General features: G+C 49.3%; 1 protein-coding gene across 2 annotated transcripts in view; it reads right to left on the bottom strand.

Moving 5' to 3' along the window:
- The window catches only part of FAM120B (family with sequence similarity 120 member B), a 70,328-nt gene extending 65,806 nt beyond the window's left edge, over window positions 1-4,522 (bottom strand). The window contains exon 1 of one of the 2 annotated variants that reach the window (XM_082668860.1): window positions 4,451-4,522. The gene's annotated coding sequence lies outside the window, so the exon portion shown is untranslated. The remainder of the gene's footprint in view (window positions 1-4,450) is intronic. The other variant, XM_082668861.1, reaches the window with a different exon arrangement.
- Window positions 4,523-12,182: the final 7,660 nt, after the last annotated feature.

The raw sequence follows: 12,182 nt of genomic DNA, 5'->3' as shown, positions 1-12,182 counted from the left end.
GGAACGAACGGCTGCTGGGCGGCAGCCAGCAGTGTGAGCTGCTCAGTCACCTGCCTGAGGTCACAGACGGCAACGGCAAAGCCGGGATTTGAATCCACCTGCCTCCGAAAGCGGTTCCTCTCACTAGGGGAGCCCCCACCCCAACACTGCACTTGCTGCCGGCACGCGCGGAACACCAACTCGCGTGGCAGAGTCAGCCTGCGGGGCACGCGCTTAGCCCAGAGCGCTCCTTTCTGAAGGTCCTCCCAGTCCCAGGGGCCCAACAGAAAGGCTGGACTGAAGGAGCAACCCAGAAGGCTGGACCTTGGGCCTTTCCGCACCCGACTGCAGCGCTACAAAACCCCTTCAACTCAATGAACATAGAAAAGGAAAATGTCTGCCACCTACAAAAACTTATGCCTCATGTATCCAGAATTCAGGATAAGACTCCAACATAAATTTTAAAATTCACAAGTAAAACTGAAACAATTTATTCATAAACAACTTCTCAGGCTCTGATTTATCATCTATAAATTCTTCTTCTATGTATTTCTAACAATTAGCTCCTACGTCCACAGTGAAGAAAGGTATGGAAAGAGCATTTGAGGTAGGCACGCACACACTGACAAGGGTCAGACCTCTAACAGCTGACCTGGGGAAAGCAAAGGGATGAAAACACTGAAAGAGGCCGAAAGACACAAAAACTCCAAACAAATAACAGGGAAAACAGTTGTATGTGCCTCAACGAGCCCTAACACTGTTTGCATCACAAATTTTATGTTTAAAATGTTTACTTGAGATCATATCACAGGGATTAGGGAAAGTTCATATCACATTTAGCACACTCTATTAAGAAAGTAGGGAATGGCTCCAGTGGTTAGGACCCCGCGCTTCCACTGCATGGGGCCTGGGGTAAGATCCCGCAAGCTATTGTGGTGTGGCCAAAAAATAAAAAAAATATATTTTTTTTCATTTAAAAGTAATTTTTTTTTTTAATTTAAAAAATGTTTTTAGGGCTTCCCTGGTGGCGCAGTGGTTGAGAGTCCGCCTGCCGATGCAGGGGACACGGGTTCATGCCCCGGTCCGGGAGGATCCCACATGCCGCGGAGTGGCTGGGCCCCTGAGCCATGGCTGCTGAGCCTGCGCGTCCGGAGCCTGTGCTCCGCAACGGGAGAGGCCACAACAGTGAGAGGCCCGTGTACTGCAAAAAAAAAAAAAAAAAAAAAAAAAAAAGTTTTTAAAATTAAAAAAAAAAATTTAAAAAGAAAGCAGGGAAATACTCTATTTTAGAAAGATTTCCATCCTAAATGTGAAATTTTGATGCTTAATGGGCAAAAATCCAAAACTCAACTATCCAGCAAACTCTGCTGTTCGAAGTGTTACTGTCCCCTTGTCCTGGTTGCAGACCGTTTTATTATAAATGACTTACAGTAACTTACACGAATCTGTACTGAGTTAATTCTTCGGGCTCAAGGACTGATGGGGAAAGCATCCATCTCTGCTGTGTACTTTCTACAGCCTAGCATGCACACGGGCGTGCAGCTGGACAGGTATGTGGAAGTATAAACTCGGTGCATGCTATAGTAAGCACTCGACAACAAGAGCTGACTTAAATGGACTCCTCCTTCTCTGAACCACACTTGTTTATAAGGAAACGGGTGCTTAGGACCTGGCTTTTTTAGCTAGCAATGGTCCTGATTTACTGGCTGACTGAAGACAAATCACTGACTCTCTTTGTACATCACTGATTTCCTTATTTGTAAAAATAAGATAATGATTTACCTCTCAATTTGGCAAATTTTAAACTACTACTATAAAATCCTTTAGAAATACCTTATTATATTTATATAAATAATTTAAACCTTAAATAACATGTTTTAACTCTGAAGACTTTTCCAACAGAACACCTTATAAAGAAACAGAAATTTCCTTCTAAAAGCAAATGAAAATGTAAAAGTTATTCACACTTATTATAAAGCTCTATAAAAGTAACTGATAGCATAAGGGTTGCCTCAGTTTCAAACTAATAAAATAAGGATGCAATTAATTCCTCTGAATGAATTTCCAGTGTATGATTCTAGTTTCCATAGAGATAAGAGCTGCTTCTATGATCTCAATTAAGTGAACTTCCCTTCTTACTTTCAACCTTTTCTTGAAGGACATGGCAACCCAGCAGACAAGCAAATCAAATACATGCACTGCTGTAAAGATTCTGCCCACTGTGCTAAGTTGCCAATCTCTGACACCTCTCTTCCTGACCCAAGAGCAAACCAAAGCCAGGTTACAGCAGGAGTTTGACCAGCTCCATTCATTCATATTTTCTCTCTAAGCCTCAATAAGAGGCACACACAAGGAGGAGTAGGAGGTGGGGAGGGGAAAGTCTGAAGGACAAGAACACAAAAACCAAGACAGCAGGATATGACTAATGGCCAGTTTAGTAGGGATCCAAGTACTGTAGGGCCTGAAACTTATATAATTTGAGGTCCCTCTTCTAAAAAAGAATACACTATTATGGGACTTCCCTGGTGGCGCAGTGGTTAAGAATTTGCCTGCCAATGCAGGGGACACGGGTTTGATCCCTGGTCCCGGAAGATCCCACATGCTGCAGAGCAACAAAGCCCATGAGCCACAACTATTGAGCCTGCTCTGTAGAGCCCGCGAGCCACAACTACTGAAGCCCGCGCGCCTAGAGCCCATGCTCTGCAACAAGAGAAGCCACTGCAGTGAGAAACCCGCGCACCGCAACGAAGAGTAGCCCCCGCTCACTGCAACTAGAGAAAGCCCGCGTGCAGCAACGAAGACCCAACGCGCCCAAAAATAAATAAATTTTTTAAAATAAATAAATAAAAATAAAAGACACACAATTATAAACACAAGACCACTGAGGTCCTTCCCAGTGCCTTGAAAGGGGCCCGTGAAAGCGAGGCCCCTGAAGCCTGAACTTCATTAGCTTTACAGTAAACCTGCCCCATAAATGACACTGATTCAGGCTCAGGGAGCAGGGAGAACCTCAGAATAGTAAAAACTGTAAGTGACCTCAACCAACACCTACTGCGGTCTTCTCAGTTCACAGACGAGAAAACAGAGGGCCAGAAGTGATTAGAGATTTCCATGTCTGGAAAACAGACATGTCTGTTCGAAATTACACAAAGACAACTGGGAGGTAAGGTGGTCAGGAAACGGTACGCATGGAGATGAGTAGTGTGCGACCTGACACAGCCAAGGTGTTCTCACTGCTTTCCTTGAACACAACCTATAAGGAATGCACCACTGCAGTCCTGTGACAGAGGAATGGCAAGGTTGGGGGAAAACCCCTACGGCAGAGCTTAGAGATGGCAGAGATGGGGTGATGGGGAAATCGACACATAGAGAATGTGTGAAGGCTGTGGTGGTGCAGGAGTGGTAGCTCCTCACAGAAAGGTCCAAACGTGGGCAGGCCAAAGAGCACATGAAGATGCGAGGCCACGATTCAGAAATGACAGAGATGGAGGACAAAACAGGAGGAGGACACCAGACATGGAGGAACCAGAGCGTAATACATTTGGGAGGCGACAGGTGAGGAACCGGATGCTGCAGACCCGTCCCCATTCTGTGGTTCTCATTCTCTGCATTACCTACTCAAGCGCTCAAGCCAAAAATGTGGAAGTCACTGGAAATACCACGAGCTCACTTTTTCCCCATCAAACTCACCTCCAAGTTCTCCCCACTATCATTTCCAGATTTTCAGTCCTAAAACTTCTTCCCTAAACGGCTGCAAAAGCCCTCTTATCACATGCAGTCACCCAGCACCACCATCCCTACGCCTGCCAGGTGACTCTTAACACTCCGATCCGATCACATCACTTCCCTGTTCCCAATTCCCCCGAGTTTCCTGCCATCCCCAGCTCTAGCGCTCTGTCTCTCCCAGAATATGTCAGGCAGTCTCAAACCTGCAGGTCTTGAACATTCTGTTCCCTCTGAAGGAATGAATGGCCTCTTGCCCCTCGGCACCTCCCAACTCCCACTTATTCGAAACTCAGCTGGAATCCTCCCCTTCTGTATAGAAACTTCTGGCCCCTCCTTGGCCGACATGGACAAATCATCTTCTCAGCCACCTAGGCGTCATCCCGCCGGCCTTTATTCCCCAGAGGGCATGGTGCTTGCTGGGTGCTGGGGCCCCGGCTCAGGACAGCCGGGTCAATGCGGAAGGCGCCCAAGTTCGGAGACGACAAGTGCAAAGGTCAGAGGACGCCTCCCTGGGGTACGGCCGACAGGGACCACACGGCGACCCGGAACTGCACACCTCTTTCCGGGGAGGGGTCGGGCCAAGGCGGCACCTGGAGAAGCAGGCAGGGCGCACGGCTGTGGGGACATGCGGTGAGGGAGACGCGGCCCAGGGACCGCGACGGCGCAGAACCACGAGCGCAGCCGCCGCGCCGAGGCGACGACCGAGAGCGGCCCAGACGCGCTGGCCCCACAGGCCCAGCCCTACCTAGAAATGCGCCAGCACAGCCGGAGACGCGCCCACGCAGCCCTCGGCCCGCCGCAGCCGCCGAGCACTTCCGCTTCCGCTCGGGCGTTTCCGCTCGAGAAACCGCCCCGCCCACTCGGTGGGCGGGGTCTGCGCGGCCGGGCCCCAGAGGCGCCGGGAAGCGCGATGCGCCGGCGCAGCGCCCGTTGCCTCGGAAATCGCGCGGTGCGTGGAGGTCGGGGTCACGCCTCGCTCGGCTCCCGCTGGCTCACCCGCTGGCGCTATGGGCCACTGGTGGTGCGGACGCGCGAGCCCGGGCCCTGACGCCGCAGTTTGGCGGAAGAGCGCAGGGAGGGCGGTGTGGGCTGTTAGGAGACGGCAGGCTGGCCCTGAGCCCGGGCCCCGCAGGAGGCAGGCGGCGGGGGGGTCCAGAGCGGGTGGATTTTCCAGCCAAGGGACCTTGGCGCGCTGTCCACCTCGACCATGGGCCTCGGTGTCTGTCCTGTCTGGAGGAGGGCGGTGCTTTCCAGCCTGGGCTGACCAAGGACACAGCAGAGCACAGCAAGCGCTAGGTAGAGAGGAGCCTTGCTAGCATTGCTGTGACGGCGGCGGCCACCCTAACTATTCTGGAGCCCACAGTTTTAGTGGGCAGGCTTGCGGTCTGGAACGGGGCATGAGAGCTCCGGGGCGGGCAGCCACGGCAGCGGAGGAGGGGAGGAAGCGAGGACGCGCTTGCCTGGTCGTGCGGTGTCTGCGTCTCACGTTAAGGAGTTTGGACTCTAGTAGCCACCGCTTCGACTTTGTTTCTGCAGCTGCTTTAAGGCCAGCAAGGTTCCCATTAAGGACATGCTCCCCTGGGCTGGGAGATAGGCAGGCTTCAGATTATACACAATTCCCATTCCTCTGGTCACAACACCACCCTTTTCTCTACAACCAAGAGAACATTTTGGTAGCCAAGTGTTATGACAGAAGAATAACTTTGAAACCAATCTAACTTATTTTTTAAGTAAATACTTGACAAACTTCAATTAATAATATCAAGTTATTTAAGATGCATCTCAAAACCTATCTTTACATATGACCTATCTCAGGAGGGCTGCTGCAAGCCCCAGGGAGCTGGAGGCTTCCATCAGGGAAATAAGATGGTCAAATATTGTTCCTGCAGGGTCTCTTGAAGATCAAGCACTCAAAAAGTATTACCACATTGATGGGAATTCCCTGGTGGTCCAGTGGTTAGGACTCACCTTCCACTTCAGGGGGCATGGGTTCGATCCCTGGTCAGGGAACTAAGAATCTACCCGCCCCCCCACCAAAAAAAAAAAAAAGCATTACCAAATTGAAGTGACACCATATGTATGTATTAAATAATTTGGGAAGCAATCTCTTCATTCGGCCTACAAGGCTTTCATTTCCTGTTGATATTTTTTCTAAAATCAGTAAAGAGTGCTCAGCACCTAATACTTGTTGGGTGCCATAGGGTCGCACCAACAGTGTGTGAAATGGTCTGAAGCCTTGAGTGCACGGGTGGTCGGGGAGACAAACGCACACTTCAGGTATCAGGGAACGAGTGACACATAAAGTCTTAGAACACGTGGATGAAGAAGGCAGCAAGGAGACAATGTGCGAGCTGAGCCTGGAAGGGCGGGTTGGGCCTGAGGCGGGATTAGAAGAAGAAGGACTGGTAGGCAGAAGGGGCAAACGGAGGAAAGCGATGGAGGTAGGGATTCCGGCGGTGTGAGGGAGAAGCCACGCATCCCGGACGGTAGGAGCAGGAGCCTCACACTGACAGACAGTGCAGACCCCCGGAGCCAGACGGTGGAGGCAGAGGAGGCAGGCCGACCACAGCCCCATTCACCACCCTGTGTGAGCCCTGCCACTCGGCGGCACTCGGCTCTGCCCCTCCTGAATGTGCACAGATGACCAAGGCCAACAGACGTTTGAGGAAGACAGCAAAAAAGGGAACAAACAGAAACTAGGGAGAGAGAAAATATTATAAAAAACTTCATGGTCTGCAGTCTCTGGATCATATACCAGGGAAAGGAAAAGAAGTATATAAAAGAACATTCAGAAAATGTGCTCTTGAAAATTTAAGAAGCAGTAATTTAAACTTAAAAACTGATAGAAGATAAATTTGATATCTCTCAGATAACAGAACAAAGAGAAAAAGATGGAGAAAGAGAAAGACATAAGAAAATTAGAAAATTAAGAAGTTTGACATCTGAAAAATAGGAGTTACATGAAAGAGGACAGAAAAATGAAGTAGAGGACATTATTCAAGCAATAATTCAAGAACAGTTCCCGGATCTAAAAGACATGCTCTCCTGTGGAAAGGACCCACCAAACGCCCAGCACAAGAAGCCTATGAAGACCCACGTGAAAGCACATCATCACAAAATGTCAGGACACCAGGGGCAGCGGAAGGACCTTAAAGATCTTCCATAAGGAAAAACAGAAAGGTCGCATTTAGGGAGTGGAAACCAGCATGGCATGGAAAGTCTCAGTAGAGTTACAGGAAACTGAAATTCGGTGGAGCGCTAAATTTCAAAATTCTGAAGAAAATAACTCTAACGTGGAATTCTACTCAAAATCAAAATATTAGTTATAATTGTGAGGGTGGAATCTTTCAGATATGCAGCTCAAAAATATTTTCTACCAAATACCTTATCTCAGATACCTGCTGGAGGATATTCTCCAAAACTAAGAGGCCAAGAAAAAGGAATATTTAGGACCCGGACAGTAGGGAATCCAAGTGAAGAGAGAGGTGGGAAATCCCAGGAGAAAGCTAGAGACACATCTCCAGGAAAAAGCCAGTCTATGGAATGCCTGAGATGTTTGAGTGTTATTTCGTTTGTTTGTTTGAATTTATTTTATTTATTTATTTATTTTTGGCTGCATTGGGTCTTCGTTGCTGCGCGCGGGCTTTCTCTAGTTGTGGCGAGCGGGGGCTACTCTTCATTGCGGTGCGCGGGCTTCTCATTGTGGTGGCTTCTCTTGTTGCGGAGCATGGGCTCTAGGCGCATGGGCTTCAGTAGTTGTGGCTCACAGGCTCAGTAGTTGTGGCTCGCGGGCTCTAGAGCGCAGGCTCAGTAGTTGTGGTGCACGGGCTTAGTTGCTCCGCGGCATGTGGGATCTTCCCGGACCAGGGCTCGAACCCATGTCTCCTGCATTGGCAGGTGGATTCTTAACCACTGCGCCACCAGGGAAGCCCTGCTTGAGTGTTTTAAAAGGAGATATTCAGAGTTTGGTGACAGTATGTAATAGGTACATAGAAAGGTCAATAAGCAAATAAATTTGGCAATTGTTGAATCCAGTAAAGACAAAATTGTACAAAAAAGAAAACGTAATGGTGGCATATGCCTCAGCTGTGAATAATGATTCCATAATTTTAATGAGGTAAATGCTGAATGGTAATTTAATCAAAAGGATGCTATAATTAGTTTTGAAAAAATGGGAGGTGACCTTCTGTGCGTTCATAAATATGTGTGTGTCTAGGGATCAGGTGGAAGTGTTAGACCTTCATCTTCTAGAGTTAGAGTCTGTAGACAACGCACACAACTGAAAAAGACACAGCATTAGAGAGTTTTTTAAAAATACGAGTAAATTTCAAAAGAAGTAGCTACGAGTTAGAAAGGAAAGAATTGGGAGTGGGAATGCATGGTGTAGGAAATTGCTATTTTTTTGTAAATCTAGAAGTACTATTTGAATTTTAAAATCTGTAAGTATATTACTTTGATAAAAGGAAACTATTATAAGTTTTAAGAAGTGATTAAGTAACTAGTACAATGGTAGTAAGTGGCACAATTATTACTCAAACTCGAATCTTTCTAAATTCTAATGGCTTCTTAACATTTTTTACGACTACATACACTACGGTGAAGGAAAGGAAGAGCCAGCGATTACTCCCAGGTCTCTTTCCTAGGATCTAAAAGGAAAGTTGTACATAGAAATCAGTGTAAAAGGAGCACAAAGACTTACATGAGACTCTTCACATCCTTTTCCCCACCTTCTGCTTCATACCACCTGTAGACACTTTCCTGTGCCCTACTGTACACGTCAGATTTATCAGTTTGGGGATGAAGGATTTACATAAGAGAGAAAAACAGGGACAAAAAGAAAGGAAGAGAAAAAGAAAACTGTAGGTTGAAAGTAGGGAGAAGTTGGGAATTAAGAGACAGTAAAATGTTTCCCAAAAACTGGGAAAGAAGAAAAGCTACAACTGTTAAAACATACTGACTTCTACATGGCTGATCCACAGTAAATATTACAGAATTGTTTTGTCACTGAACAAAGAGCATCATACAGAAAGAAATTGTCCTCTTCCTCTACTGGCCGTCCTTGTGTCTATTTGTGACTTCTTGGGTCCCTGCAGGCTTCATGCAATCACAGGAGACAGCTAACCCATGTTGGAAGCCAGCAAGGCAGGAAAGGTGGGGCAGAAAGATGGAGGGCACATTGTGCCTTGACGACATGGTTGAGCCAGAAGTTAACTAAAACCACTCTACCTCCTCATTCTATGAGACGGTGTCTTTTTCTTAAAGTTAAGAATATTAAATTAGGGTTTTCTGCTATTTGCACCCAGAAGTGTCGTAACTGTTTCAGCTTCTGCCCATGAAGGAATAATTCCTACAGAACTTGTCCTTCCACTGTAAACAACTAGATAAAATTTATGAAATTACTAGTTTTAGACATTAGGCAACAGGAAGTGAAGGATGGAGGTTCTGAAAGAAGACTCTTCTTTGATAAGATCAATTAAGCTGATAAACCCATAGCTGTATTGATCACGATAGAAGGATAGGAGGCACAGATTACCCGTAATAAGCATGAAGGATGGTATCACAGATTTTACTAACACCAAAGGGTAAAAAGGAGACTATCTGAGCATCTTTAGATGAGATGAAGAAATTCCTTGAACCATATGAATTACCAAACCTGACCAAAGAAAAAATAGAAAATCTGAGTAACCCTATATTTCTTAAACCCCATATTAAGTTGAATTTGTAAGTAAAAATCTTCCAAAAAGGAAAATTCCAGACCCAGGTGGTCTCACTGGTGAGTTCTATTCAAACATTGAAGGAAGACTTATTAATCCTACAAAAACTCTCTCCAAAAACAAAAGACCAAGCGACACTTCTCTACTTCTACCACTCATCTAGTGGCAGGAAGCAGGTCTGATTTCACTCTGGACCTCCAGCCCCTTGAGCAGTGAGTGGATGAGTGAATAAACGACTAAACGAATTGGCCTTCTCATTGCCATGTGCTCTGGGCCTGACAGTAGCCCCAGCTGTGAACTGTGATTGACATAAGCCAGTCGTGGTTCTCCCATTTCCCTCGACTGTGTTTGGATCGGTGGTGGCCTGTGACTTCGTTCTAGCCCCTGAGAAACGCAGGTGGTGGTGGTGGGTCATTCCCTAATGTACTCAAGCTGGACCCTTGACCTGAAAACAGCTATGTGTCTTGCTTCAGTTAACCTACGTATGTTAATCAGAACAGTTCCAACTACCACGAAAACAATTCATAGTTCATGATTGTTCCTTAAATGTCCAGACTCACCAACCCTGCCCCTACTTACCTAGCAACACATCCAGGCATCCATTTTGAGAGCAGTTTGCAATCTTTAGTTATTAGCAATGATGACTGATAAACAGCCCCGTGCCCCATTCTACTTTCCGGAGACAAAGCAGCATTTGGAAACAGATCTCAATGGTGAGCCAGTGCTGTCCCCACTCTGCGTCTCCTAGGAGGTGTGGGGGGTCAGGGGGGAGTAAGAATTACAGTGACAAGAAGGAGGGAAACTGCTGGAAAGTATGTCTTAGTTTTGAGATTAGGAAAGGTGTTGATGCGAAGGTGGAAAAACATTTGCCTAAACTTGTCCCCCTTTTTTCTCCAATACTTAGGCTGTTTATTGGGGTCCCTTTCTCTCCAGCCCATTTACTGGAGTAGGGCTTTGCAAAGCCGTCTCCTAGCAGCCGAATGCAGAAGGCCCATTCATAGTACAATGGACGGAAAGGAAAGAAAGAGCTCGGTTTGTTTAAACTGCCTCTGTCTTCATTCACAGCCCGATGTCCGTCTGCATTGTGACACCCACAATGGCACTAAGGGACTCATTGTGACCGAAAACAAACCAAAACAGAATACGGGATGCTAAGATAAAAGAGTCACGCAACAAAATCGCTTAAAAAAATCTAAGTCGCACATCTGAGATTTATGTTACCTTTTGGCTGTGTGGCCTATTGACCAGTGTTTATAATGACCATCAGAGTTTAATAAACAAAAAGATAAATGGGAACTTGTACATTTTCAAGGCGCTTCCACGGAGAGGATGGGTATGCTGGGCTGCTTTGGAAGCTGTTTAATAATCATCGTTCTTTGTTTGCACAGCATTCGGGAGCCACCCTCGGACGTTGCGCTTATTTTCCTTCTGGTACACAAGCCCTGGCGGTGCCCGTGTGGCCAGGCAGCATCCCCCGCACAGCCGCCCCCGCCCGCCCCCAATCCCACCTCCACCCCCTGCCCCGACCGACATCAGATGCTGCAGGAACCCACGCCCAGTTCAGCAGGCAACAGGTGGAAGGTTGAATAGCTTCACACGTTTTTCGGGAGGGGGTGGGGAGAAAGAGGAAAAAAAGGAGGGCGGGAGGGCAGGCTTTTGGGAGCCGATTTAAGGATTAGATCAGATGTTATTGCTAGTGAAAAATTAAACAGCCCGGTGCTCTGGGGAGTGCAGATTAATATATTTAGTGACTGTGCGCACAAAGGCCGCTCATTGTAGCCACGTCTGAATGCCTGTGAATAGGATGGAACATATGCGGCCTGTCACCGCAGGTGCCCACATCTGTTCCTCTGCGGGCAGATGCTCGCAGAAAGGAGGTGGGAGGCGGGGAAGGACGGCGCAGTCGCGCAGGGCAGCTCGGGTCCGGCTGGGACAAGCGGGCGGGGCGGCCTCCTCGCGGTTCCGGCCCGGCCCGCGCCCCGCCCCGCGGGCCGGGTGATTGACGGGCGCCGGGACCGGCGACAGGTGCCCGCGACCTCCGGATGGGGCGCGTCCCGGAGCGAGGCCTCGGGAGGGCCCGGGTCGCTCGCGCCGCCCTTTCTTTCCCATCCTCATTGTCTGACACGGTCACGGGCCGGCGACCCCCAGGTGGGGCCGCGCCTCGGTGCAGGTGACCGGGTGGGCCCCCCCACACACCGCCGCACGCCCGGCGGCCGGGGGTGACCCGCTGACCTGGCCCTCCCAACCCGGCGCTCATGCCCCTGCGGCGAGTGCCCGGCCCGCCGCCGCCACCCCCTCCAGGCAGCCCTCCGGAGCGCCCACTGGCGCCGCACCCCCTCCAGGCAGCCCTCCAGAGCGCCCGGCCCGGCGCGTTCAGTCGGGGGCCGCTCGGGCGGGTGAGCGGAGCAGCTGCGCGGTCATCCGATCGGGACAAAGGCGCCCGGAGCCGCGCCAGGTAAACAGCGCTTTGTCATGGAGATGAGCGCGGACCGCCGGGCAGATGATCCCGGGGTCGGAGGAGCGGACTCCGCGCCGCCAGCTGAGCCACGCGACCGCCTTTCTCATGCAAACCAGCGCATGCCTCCGCAACCCCGGCCCGCGCTGCGCCCCAGGGCGCGGGGTCCCCGCTCCGGACCACGTGGCCGGGCCGTCCTTCCTCCCTACCGCGGGTGTCTGCGCTTGGCGGGTGGAAGGGAGGGCGGAGGGGAGGCGTCAAGCCCACTGGGTCTTCCCTGGGCTCTGTCCTCCGGTACCGGCGCCCTC

This window comes from Grampus griseus (genome assembly GCF_964374135.1).
Source record: "Grampus griseus genome assembly, chromosome: 13".
NCBI classification, from domain to species: Eukaryota; Metazoa; Chordata; class Mammalia; order Artiodactyla; family Delphinidae; genus Grampus; species Grampus griseus.
This window is presented reverse-complemented; position numbering and strand designations above follow the sequence as displayed.